Below are 12,140 nucleotides of genomic sequence, written 5' to 3' on the forward strand. Positions count from 1 at the left end.
TACGGTTTTGTCACCATCATAAGCACCCCAATTGTGTAAAGTTGGCTTTCCTGCAGTGCATTCGGTTATAACACCACCACAGTGTGACCAAGAAAGCTTCGCTTTAATAAGCAAACAGCCAATGCAGCCTACACTCCTAGCTGAGACCCTTTAGTTTTCCTTTCATCTTCTACCAAGATGCCCATACCAAAAGCTTTCCACACAAGCCAACCACCACCATCTCATTTGGAACTGCTCAAGTGTCCCCCAACATCAAACATCCATCCTAACAAAGGCAGAACCACCTGAATCACATGTTTCATTTTGGGTTCTAGTATTGAACACTGGACTTTGATGATACTGGGTTAATTGAGTTTATTACAACATAGGAAGAGATATCAAATACAAGCGACTACATGGCTGAAGCACAGAAAAGAAAGAGAAGTGGCCGACACGGCGTGGTCGTAACTCAATGCCGTCGTTCGCTCAAGGTTCACTGTACGCCGATGAATTGAGATACATACCTGCCAGATTTGCCGGGATGGCATTAGGGAGATGTTACCCGGGGGGGGGGAAACAACAGAATGGGTAACTTTACACACATTTTTTAATTTACTTACAAGATAGCAAGAAATGAACCGTTTCTTCGCCCAAACTACCAACAAGGTACACCACTTAAATGTTCGACATCGCTAACGCCACCCTTTTCAGAAAGTCCTGGAAATAGTACATACTGCAAGCACAATACAAAACAGCAGGAACTGAACTGTTTTGTTGTTTCGTCTAAACTAACAACAAGCTACGCCACTGGAGACTTGCTAAACCTTCAGAATGGCCGTGCTCGTGCGTAAATGAAAGTTGCGGCGGCGCTGCGTTTCTATAAACAGTAAACTAACAATGGGACGAACAGGTTTACTGTCTGCGCATGGCCGACTACGCTTTTTATGCACCTCACTGATAACGATGCGAACTGGTGTCAGGTTGGATTGTCAGGTATACCTCCGGCGCATTTTGGCCATACTGGGAAAAGGATTAAGCCGAAGACGGGTGCGTTTTCGGGAGATTTTTGTTTCGGTCGTACAACCATACAAAACCATGAAAATTCGGGAGTCTCCCGGAAAATTCGGGAAACCTGGCAGGTATGGAGATAGAGAGGAATTTAATTTGTGGGACCCCGCGTTGGGGGCTATTCCCACCAGTGGTTTTCATGCACCGTGGGTCGGGTCCTGTTGTCTATGCACTCAGCTTGGCCGCATGGCGCCATCTGTTAGTTCCTCAGGTAAGAATGCACTTCATTAGACAACAGCATTCTACATTCCACACCACTTTATTCTATCAAGTGTGGCCGCACCCTATAGCAGTGTAATCAAAATCGACAATGGTCCCACTTCTCACATGAAGCCCAAACAGTGAAATAACTCCGTAACCACTAGCTGCCCCCCAATGTTATCCAACTTGGCCTCCCTACATCCAATAAAGATGTTACTAATAATACTTTCACAATGATATGCAAGTCCAACTTTGCCAATCTTCCAGAGTGGTATGCGCCATCGATATGTTGGCTCTAATGAACCAAACTCACAAAGCAGGAATCGCTTCTCAGGGCACGAGGCTTGTCGCTTGCACAGTCTAGCATCAAGTGCTCAACTTGGGTGACACGCAAACATGTATGTACATATATATTTATTGGGAACGGAGCAGCCAGCGGTCCAATGAATGCGAGAGTTTGTACAGGCTACTCTAGGCGTATCTTCTACACTAAACTGGGCTATGCCCATTTCTTCCACAAATTCCCTCCGAAAGAGAAAAACCTTCTTGGTGCAGCTGGGATTCACAGGCATTGTCACTCTTTGCAGGATGGCACTTTCAAGTGGAGGCCCCAATATGAGGTGCTGAATGCCCTGCTGTGGAGTCCTTGCAGTATGGGCAGTGGTACAGGGTGTCAGCATGAGGAGCAGAGCCCTTGTGTCCTTAATCATTTTATGTCGCCACTTGAACATGTTCAAGTTATGCAGCATTTCCCAGTCAGGGGAGCTCCTGTTTGGGCCTCGAGTGTTAGATAGAATTTCAGCCCCACTAGGTAAGCCTGTTGGAAGACGTTCAGGACTCGGGTCTCATGGGTTGTTTGTTTTTCTTGTCTTCTCGTGTTCAACTAGGCTGGCTGGAACAACAATCAGGGGTTGCACTGGCTTACTTACACAGACTGTGTGCATTTGCACACATCTAAATCGCGATACATTGCAAGTTCCCCTCTTCAAGAGGGGTGCTTTTTGTGTCAGTCTGCAAAGCTCCAGCATGCGCTCGAGTAGGCACTCTACACGCTAGTGGTCCGGCTGTCGCCACAACCCACTTGCAACCAGTGCGGGCCGCCGCCACTTCCTGCCATAGCTCTCACCAACAATCACACTTTCTGCGCTAGCAAGTGGCGATTTGCCCTCTTTATAAGCTGCCCCCCCCCCCCCCCCCCCTCCGCTCTTGCTATGCCACGTATATCGCTTGCAGCACAACAATTGCCACAGAAACCATAACCTCCTTCAATCACTTTGGGCGAGTGTTCGCCTTCACACAATGGTTGTGCACCTTCTTCTCGTGCGTCTTTTGTTGGATGCGGTGTGTGAAGGCCTCGGGACAGAAGCGGCAGTGGAAGGGCTTCTCTCCCGTGTGGGTGCGCACGTGGCTGACCAAAGTGTTTTTCTGGGCAAAGGTCCTGGGGCACAGGTGGCAACGGAAGGGGCGCTCGCCCGTGTGGATGCGCAGGTGGGTGTCCAGGTGGCCCTTCTGCACAAAGGCCTTGCCGCAGTGGCTGCACTGGTGGGGGCGCTCGCCCGTGTGTATGCGCTGGTGGATTTCCAGCAGGCTCTGGTGTGGTGCCTTGAAGCTGCACTGCTGGCAGCATAGCAGCCGACGACCAGGCAGAGGGCCGTGCCGCACCCTGTGGCCATTCGATGAGGGGGAAGGGCCTGCGAGAGGGAAAGAAAATTAAAGCCGTTCTACTCAATGTGAAAGCTGCCGGAAGTGCAAACCAGCAATTCGCCATAATTGGCTGTAGCGCCATTATCTACTCACTCCTACCTGTTACCACGCACCATGCTCTTTGCCGCCCTGTCTCATTCCTCTACTGATGAATTCAACAGAGGGTTTGTCCAACGTATTTCAAATTTCCCGCCTTCGCAGTGCTCGTGCGCACCCTGCCTGAAACTGCGCCAACAGGAGTTCCGGTCTATTTGTGCTTGCTTTTCCTCCTGCACGTTATTAGTGCACAGTTCGCTTCCTTTACTCAACAGAATACTGTGAAGGAAAGTTTGACATCCACCTAAATGCAGCCATACGGCTACAAAGGAAAGCTATACAGCTTTCTCGGAAACTTCGCAGTTGAAAAAACAATTCATCCTGGTCCAGGATTTGAACCCGGAACCATTGCTTAATCGGTCCCGGTTAAGCAGTGGTCCCGGGTTCGAATCCTGGACGACGAATTTTTTTTTTTTTTCAACTACGAAGTTTCTGAGAAAGCTGTATAGCTTTCCTTTGTAGCCGTATGGCTGCATTTATGTGGATGTCAAACTTTCCTTCACAGAAACTTACTCCACCTTGGGGATTTCCCCTAAAATCTGGTCGATCAACAGAATACTTTGGCTGAAATATGAGCGACCTGCCATGCGAAGAACGTACTTTAATTGGACCTCATCTAAGCTCATGCATAGCCTGGGGAGTACTGGGAGTGATAATCACAGAAGGTGCTTTGCTGTCCACAGAACATTCACATCAGCTGACTTGGTAGCGCCAAGCGACTGTAAATGGCTGCTCACAAACACCATATTGATGTATAGCCCAGATGGATGTGCTCCGATGGCACACCGATGGAGAGCAATCGGCCGGGCTTGGTAAAATGACTCATAAAATAAATTTTCTCCTTCAGCCAGTTACCGTCTAATAGTCAACAATAAGCTTCCCCTCTCCTGGTGCCACCACTCTTCGTTCTTGGGCACAACCTGAAGGTTCAACTCTGTACGCTAGATATTATTAATTTGTCATTCAGACTGTTCTAAAGCTTAACATAACAATGGTACTTTCACGTTCAATACATCATGATGTGTCCCTGTAATTTATTGTTTTTTTGTGCACAGATAGTATGCATGCTAGCAGTCTAGTAAGTTCAGCCCCTGACGACTTGCCAGTGTTGTCAGAGACACTGCCAGCAATTCGGTGGGCAAGGGTAGTACGAAGAAAACAGCACTTCGATGCGTGCTTTTAATTCTAAAAGAATGCATGCAAATTGACCACTAAAGCATTCTACATGGCTTATGAATTCAAATATTCAATCTGGTAAAGTGGCTAGACAGTGCTAAATCACTGGCTTCAGGGTTTCTTTAAATGGGCCAGGTAGACAAACTACAAGTTTGTTTTATTCGAAAGATTTCGTGTTTTATAGTGCCCCCAGCGGTTGTCCGGCAGCAAACGATACCATATTCACTGAGAAATTAATCAGTTTAGGTTAAAATATTGATTCTTCCACGAAACCGTGTTTTTGTGACGTCCGCCATGAAGTCACGAGGGTACTCAAACGAACTTCCAGTGTGTCATTACGCTCTGCAGCCTTGCTTACAGTCCATCCTCCCAGACGGCACTACCATAGTCAGCTGCGGACCGTTGCCTGCCGTTGCTTTGTTTCTGACCGTGTTTGCACTTGGCTTGGTTTTGTTACGGTAGAAAGTAATCGCTTTGTGAAACACGGGGTATCCTCGGCAAACAGGGTCACGTAGGACAATGTCGCTTAAGCCAGTCGGCCAGTGTCGTGTAAGACAACTCCAAAGCGGCGGAGTGCTGTGGAGCTAAAACAAGCATAGTGCGCCCAGTACCTACAGCAGCGCACATTGGTACTTCTATGCTTACGTGTATTTTCGTAACTTTCATTGTTTACCGCACCATTCTTACTGCTGTAAAATGAATATGCATTACATTTAGGCACAAATAGCTCATTTGGCAAGCTTATAAAAGCCCTGATTAATTTCCATTTGCTTTTGCCGGCCTCAGCCAACCGCACAGCTGGCGTATGACATCATAGGTCCTGTTGTGGTAAATGAGCTGGTGGGTCACATGGCCATTCCCCATTTTCCTAATCATACAGCTTATTTGAGCGAAGTGTGCATTAAAAGTGGTGTCAGTATGATTCTAACGAGGCAATCTTTAAAATGAACCAAACTTGCATTTAAAGCATTAGGCAGACGGCAGTGGTGATTACGGGGGGAAATTGCTGCAGCGCTTGATTACTTTGCTGTCTTAAGACACTTGCAGGATCATCATTCTTAATAGAACTTTGAATTTCAAAAATACGATTACAAGATTGCACAGCCACCACATCCCTACCTCATTGTTGCTAAAAACGCATGAAACGATTCACAGCAGTCACCTGCGTGGAACTCTTACAAGATTAAAAGTTACTTTTCAATTAGGTGTTGCTATGGCAGCTTCAAAATAACGTTTTTTTTTGCATCCTGTCAAATGCTCAAAAGCCACGAAATAAAAGACATGCTAAATTGTTTACAGCAACGATTACACTATGCCAGGTAGGTAGCTACTGGGAGCCTCTTTGTATCCTTTACTCTGGATAAGATTTACAATTGCAGCCGCTGAGGCTGATTCACTGTACAAAGAAAAGGTTCAACTAGAAACACTTAGAGTGCGAAAAAACACACGCATGAACTGACACCAACTGTCCACTAAGGTTTAACTCTTTCGTTACCACGCCTATTCAAATCGATCACCGGTGATCGATGATTTATATTGCCTATTTCAACATGTTGTAGTCGTTTCTCCTACACCTAATGCGGCCAGTGGTTAGTCTAGGCGCTGCCCTTTTAGAATCAGTTTAAATGTTCCCGCTCCGGCGACATTGAGATTTTCGACGACGTTTTTTGCGAGCTGAGGTGCGTGTGTTTTTGAGGAAGGGGGCGTGGCTGCTACACTTGAGGAAAAAGGACGCAGACCGTGGTTAGGCTGCATTACCATAATATTTTTTTTTGTCAAAAGGCTCCTGGCAATACAAATACCAAATAATGCGGTTAGCTTTGTAATCCGGCAGCGTTAAGGGGTGATAATTACTTGAAAATGGCCCCAGCTATTCACTAATGATCTTTGGTTCGGACAAAGGGCAGCTTTATTCTCCCGAAGCTTATTTCTGATGGTCCCCCGCATGTCTAGCGAGTGTGCCTGCCATTTTCAACCAGTTTCCAGCAGTTTCGGTTTCGTTTTTGCATTGCGAAATTCATATTTGGCACTACTACGCAGTTACCCAACTACAAGCTCATTTGCCATGGCGCTTCCGTTGCCCGCTACTGCTCCTCAAAACGAGCATGCCGCTCGTGCTTCCACTTTATCTACGCCTTGTTTCTGCGATAAGAGCTTCCGCTCAAAGTCAAACGATAACACCAAGTCATCGGGTATCAGTTCAGACGAGAACGCTTCCAATTGGCCTTGAGCACCGCCAGCTGTTCACCGGCCAGTTTCGGTTTCATACGAGGGTATTTCCGGAGGTCTAGTGTCGCTACTTAGTACAACTATCTGTTCTGGCAAAGTCTCCAACAGCCTTGTATTTATTTCTTTTCAAAATTGTTAGGTGGCGCTGAAATGTAGTAGGCTCGTAGTGCTGAACTCGCTTTACAGCCCGACGGCGGCTTGGTGAAAGCTTGCTGGGCATGATTCGAGCGCATCGTACGTTATTCCTGCAAGCAGGGCTACATTAGTGAGTCAGAACATGATATTAAACCGCAAATGAAAGTTCTGACTGATAAGTGATCATCAGAACGTCAACAAGCATCTACCAAAGAGTTTGGTTCTCAACTCCAAGCGGATTTTTTCACATCGCTTGCTTGCCTTCAATATTGTGCCGGTCATAATCATTGACAAGGTGTTTTTACATCACGTGGAGGCTAATTTGAGCCTTTAATAATGTCAAACCACCAGATTTCTTTTAGAGAACCATCCAAAATAGCAAAATTTGAAATAGTGGTTGGGCTTCACCACATGGCACGGGCACCACGCGGGCTATCATTTTCTTTTATATCTTACAAATTGTACTGCGCAACTCAATTTTTTTTCTACGGCGGGTTTTTGAAATGTCTACCTACAAAATGTATATTCTAAATTTTTTCTACTACTGGTCGTTTATTATACACAAATTACTTTTTCTTATTTTCTACGACGCGTGGACAAAAATTTCGAATTCGATAATTTTTTTCGCAATCTATATTTAGGAAAACATTATTAAAACTGGTGTCGTTGGAAAGCGCGTGGAATAATCTGCATTTTATGTCACTGCAATGTGTGCCTAACCAAAATGTATAGCACGAAAAAAATGTTTTGTTAGACCCTTCAAAATTGGTCAATTTCCCGCGGTAACGAAAGAGTTAACATTTAGAAAGTATCATACATGGAAACAAAGCATACTGAAAAAGTAGGGGATGAAATTATCGTCTAGTGATATGTAAAACCAGAGTATGATATCAGTTCACTCTCTGAATGTTTCTAACTTCCCCTTAAATTTATCTGCAGAAAAAGAGCATGCGACAAGTACTGAACATCAACTGCTGCTTACCCACAAAAGGCACCATCACAGTGGAAAATTACACGAGACATACACACAGTGTGCACGCTTGCATGCGTATGAACAGTGACGCATCACGACGCCAACATTTAAAAAAGTTGAGTGTCTTCTTGCTTGTGTGCAATTGGAAAGTTGCTGCACACGTTCAAGTAGGCACTTATCACGAGATGCTGGTGACCAACACAGGATGTCACTGTCTGCCACAGGTCCAACACGCAATGACCGTTTCCACGGTCCCAGGGAGTAATAGTCACCTGGCTAGTGAGGCCACGACATGATGATGATGGGGATTACAAAGGAGGAAATTTTCTCTTGGAGCGATTCTATAAGATGGGCTCTCACTCTGAGTACCCCCCCCCCCCTTTCTGACACACGGCACAAAGACCAACCTCCATGCAGCGAAAAACCGGCGACGAAGTGGAATACACGACATTTGGCAGCAGCTGCATGGCCATGGGCAATGAAAAAGTGCCCATTTAGTGGTTCTCTGCCCGAGATAGAGTCCGGTGGCTGGTGTTTGTTGCCACCAGACGCGAAGCAGCGTACTTTGAGGCTGCAGCCAATAACGGCTATTTACTTCCACTTGGCGCTGTGGGCTCCGAGCAGACGATTGTTCCATGCATTTTTTTTTTTTCAGGATGGTGCTGATATTTATTTTTCTTGCGTTTTCAAAAATACTTGCCAGGTGGCTGGCGAAGAATGCTGGACACCACATATCCAGCTCGGAGAGATACTCAGTGAACAGCCACTTTTTTCCAACGCCGACAGCATCGCCATCCACTTCTTCGCTGGTTTTCCGCTGCATGGAGTTGGCCTGCTTTGTAACAATCCACAAAAAGAGCTTGCTCCTTTCTGATCTTGCTGGGGCGTGCGTTTGGGCACACACGTGGCCGGGCTCCTTCTACACCATGAATTACTGGCGCTCGTTATGCACCCTCTCCTCATGTCTCTTCTGCTGGAGGCCATGAGTGGAGGCCTCAGGGCAGACACGGCCTCTCGCTTGAGTGGGTGCGCAGGTGGTTGACCAAGGTGGTGTCCTGGGTGAATGCCAAGGGGCAAAGGTGGCAACACAAGGGACGCTCGTCCGTGTGCATGCACAGGTGGGTGAGCAGGTTGCACTTGTGAACGAATGTCCTGCCACAGTGGCTGCACTGGTTGAAGGCGCTCGCCCGTGTGAGCGCACTGGTGCCTCTTCAGACTATTCGAGTGCAGTCTCACGTAGCTGCACTGCTTGCAGCAAAGCAGCTGATCATGCGGTGGGGGGCCGTGCTGCTGCCTGCACCCATTTGAGGAGGAACGGCCTGCACAGGAAGGGAGGGGGTGTCACGAATCCGATTTGGTTTAGTGGCCGATGGAAAGAGGGAAGCTTAATTAATGTGATTAAGGACTATGTCACCAGCCACAGCACCATCCGAGGCCAACGCCCAAAATGGGAGGGGCGACAAACAACGCCACCCCTGCTTGCCGATTAGAAGAGGTCGTTCGGACTGGCTAACCAGCAATGGGTTCACACCTGATCAGCCACTGTCGTGAGGCATGAGTCAAGACAAACAAGCACAATTACTTTCATACACCAGACAAGAAATACCCTCGCGGGGCACGAAACGCACGCAATGTGCACCGCCCCTCAGTTGACACCACGTTGGGGTTAGAGCTGACATCAGACCGACACACAGTACATTGAAGACAACGCAAAACGCCACTCGCTGTTACAAGCCCAAGGAGGAGGCGACAGTAAGAAGGGGGTAGTAAGGTGTACAATAGGCGGGGCTGGGGGCTTCCCCCAACTGCCAACAAAGGCCCGCGAGGGACACACACAACACGGTGCACTAAAAGATGGGGGATGTAGAAGTCCGTGCCGTCCACTTAAAGGGGCACTGACACAAAATTTTGTAGGCGAGATAATGTCGGAGATATATTGGTGGGAACACATATACATCGTCTGCAAAATATCAGCGGCGAATACAGCCTAGAACATATTTAAAATCAATTTTGAAGTGTGCGAAACGCAACCGAGCAGCCAGCAGAGGACCACGCGCAATTGTAAATAAACAACATCCAAACACGTCACGAGTTTGTGTTTGCCGCTTCCGCACTACCGGCGTTTTACGCGGGCTCGCCCGGCTCGCCGCTTCAATCGGAGGGCCGGAGGGCGGAGCTTCTGCTCTCGAGAACGAACGACCCGATCGTTGGCGGCGGAGGCGCCGTGATTTCGTCAGCTAATCGGGCAGCTGGCCGCGACCAAAGTTCTACAGCGATTCCAGGCACTCTGTTTCTATTACTGTTTATTACCATTGGATGCGAAAACGCGCCGGAGGCACGAAAAGCCCACTGAGCTAGCCGCACGGTCGCTGTGCAGGCGGCGGCCACGGCCGCGAAGTGGCCCAGGCCGGCGCAGGTAGCTCGAGTGATAGCTTGTTACCGCTGCCCGAAATTGTCCCCAAGTCCCGACCATAGTGGCTTAAATGAGAAAGGAGTTAATGATGCGATGGCGGGTTGCATTAAAAATTGTCATCTGCACCGCTTACGAGAGCGGCACTCGAATATCCGCCGCAGTGCTGAGCCGAACACACCTGTAGGCGGACCTGTAGGCAGACCGGCCGGCTGCTCCCAGCGCGCGTCTTGCCACCCACCGCCTCGAGCGTCGCGCGTCGTTCTTTAGCCGCGGTAGCATTTGCACTCGCAGCGCCTGTGTCACATCCACGGTCGCTTTTTAATTAAGCGCCTCACGAGATCAGTACGTGGGGGCATTCGCAGAAACTGCCGTCGATGCGGATTCGACAGTGCTACGGCGGCTCTGCTCTGTGATATCCCTCCGACGGTCACGTGGTCAGCTTTGTTCACACAAAATCCACAAAATCCATCGTTTCGCGGCACTCGCTGAAACCGAAACTGCGGCTGGCCGCATTTAAAATCCCTCTAATTAAACAACCGTAGCACGCTGAAGCAAATGAGGTTTCTACAGGTTATAAGTAGGTCACTAGCTACTTATCGCAACGAAAAAAACAAGATGCTAAATTTTTGTGTCAGTGCCCCTTTAAGGAAGCACGACAATAGAAAAGGCAATTAGAGAGAGTTCAAGGAAGAGTGGAGAAGGGGAGAACGGCTTAGCTGCAGTCCGGCTGACGGTCTCGCTGGAGTGACGCATGGGGTGGTGGGGTGCCGTTCGTTAGTGAAGCAATTTGGGTGAACTTCGACTGCGCACTTCCACTTCCTTGAAGCGATCTTTGGGGGGTGCAGAGTTCACTGCTGTCGTCCCACAGGTGCCCCAACACAGCCCTCAAGGGCCGATGCTGCGTACCAACCACCCATCCGGCCACCGCCAGTTCGCACTCCATTCTCCCCGCGCACCCCATGCTGCACCAAGCACACAGTCCTTGGGGCCCTGCATCTCCCAAGAATCCAGAGGGTGGGGACTTTCGCTGCATGGAGGAAAGAAAAACTTTTCCGCTGGCTGCGGCGCTCTCGCCTACCCCTCTCCCCAAACTACATGGCCATGGCCAACCCATGTGCGGCAATGGAGACGAAAAGACTCTTTTGCTACGCTGGCAAGTCTTTGTTCGCTCCAAAAAAGGCGAGCGGCGAAAAAAACAATCAAGGAGGGACATGAATTTTGCGACGGGGAAACATTGAGAACCCTTCCACTGACAAACACGGTGACAGTGCGCCAGCAGCGAGGCAGGAGGAGCAGAAAAGGTTGATCACCAAAGAGGAGGGTGTCTGGCGTCCCAGGAGTTGCTCCGCGCAGTCTCGATCAGGCTGGACACCGCCTAGCAATGCATACAAGGCCTCCTCTTTCTTGATGGCTCGGCAGCTGGTCTTTCAAAGGGCTGCAGAAACTTTGGAGCCAAAGCTTGTTCAGGAATGACCTATGCAGTGCTCTCAGGCAGAAAAAATTTTCTTTCACACCATGCTTTGCCTTGAAATCTGCTAAGTTCATGCCTACCCGAAAATTTCAAAATCTTGGGAGTTTTCGGGCCACATTGCTGGTGTCAGAAATAGGATCACCCAGAAATGGCAATCGATTCGACAAGTTGACATCACCTCATTGCGGCTGTTCCTGCCCTTTGCCCAACTTCTACACACATGCACCCGATAAGACAATGAAAAAAAAAAAAAAAAAAAAAGTCGAAAGACTGAAAAACAACAGTGCGTGGCATTGTTTTTCCACACCACACCTGTCCTCCTAGTTTCACTAGACCAAGGATCTCGGCAGTGTTCATCAAGTTCGGTGTAGATAACTTGCCCAGCTATCAGATTACCCAACAGCCTGATATGAATCAGAAAAGACAGCAAGCTGTCGCCCCCTTGTCCAGAACTTCTGAACAGCAAAGCACCTGGTGGGACTAAATTAAAACCAGCCACAGTTCTGCGTCGACTACCACTCAAAGTTGCCTTTTGCCAAAATGCTACAGCAGCAACACACACACACACACAAAAAAAAGGGTAAGAACAAGCAAAGAAATCCTGGGCCGTCGCCACTGACGTGAAACCTGGTGATGGGTGAAGCATGCCGTGCATAAGTGTATTCTTGGCTTCTTGGCGTTTTTGCCAACAGGAA

The 12,140-nt window shown here is 48.4% G+C and overlaps 1 pseudogene across 1 annotated transcript in view; it reads right to left on the reverse strand.

Moving 5' to 3' along the window:
- Window positions 1–321: 321 nt before the first annotated feature.
- LOC144179199 (uncharacterized) overlaps window positions 322–12,140 on the reverse strand; it is a 78,647-nt pseudogene continuing 66,828 nt past the window's right edge. Inside the window, exon 6 of the transcript XR_013324182.1 lies at window positions 322–2,939. The product of XR_013324182.1 is annotated as an uncharacterized LOC144179199 (transcript). The remainder of the gene's footprint in view (window positions 2,940–12,140) is intronic.

Source organism: Haemaphysalis longicornis, unplaced genomic scaffold (genome assembly GCF_048455015.1).
Source record: "Haemaphysalis longicornis isolate Haplotype H1 unplaced genomic scaffold, Haemaphysalis longicornis Haplotype H1 scaffold_4, whole genome shotgun sequence".
Classification (NCBI taxonomy): Eukaryota; Metazoa; Arthropoda; class Arachnida; order Ixodida; family Ixodidae; genus Haemaphysalis; species Haemaphysalis longicornis.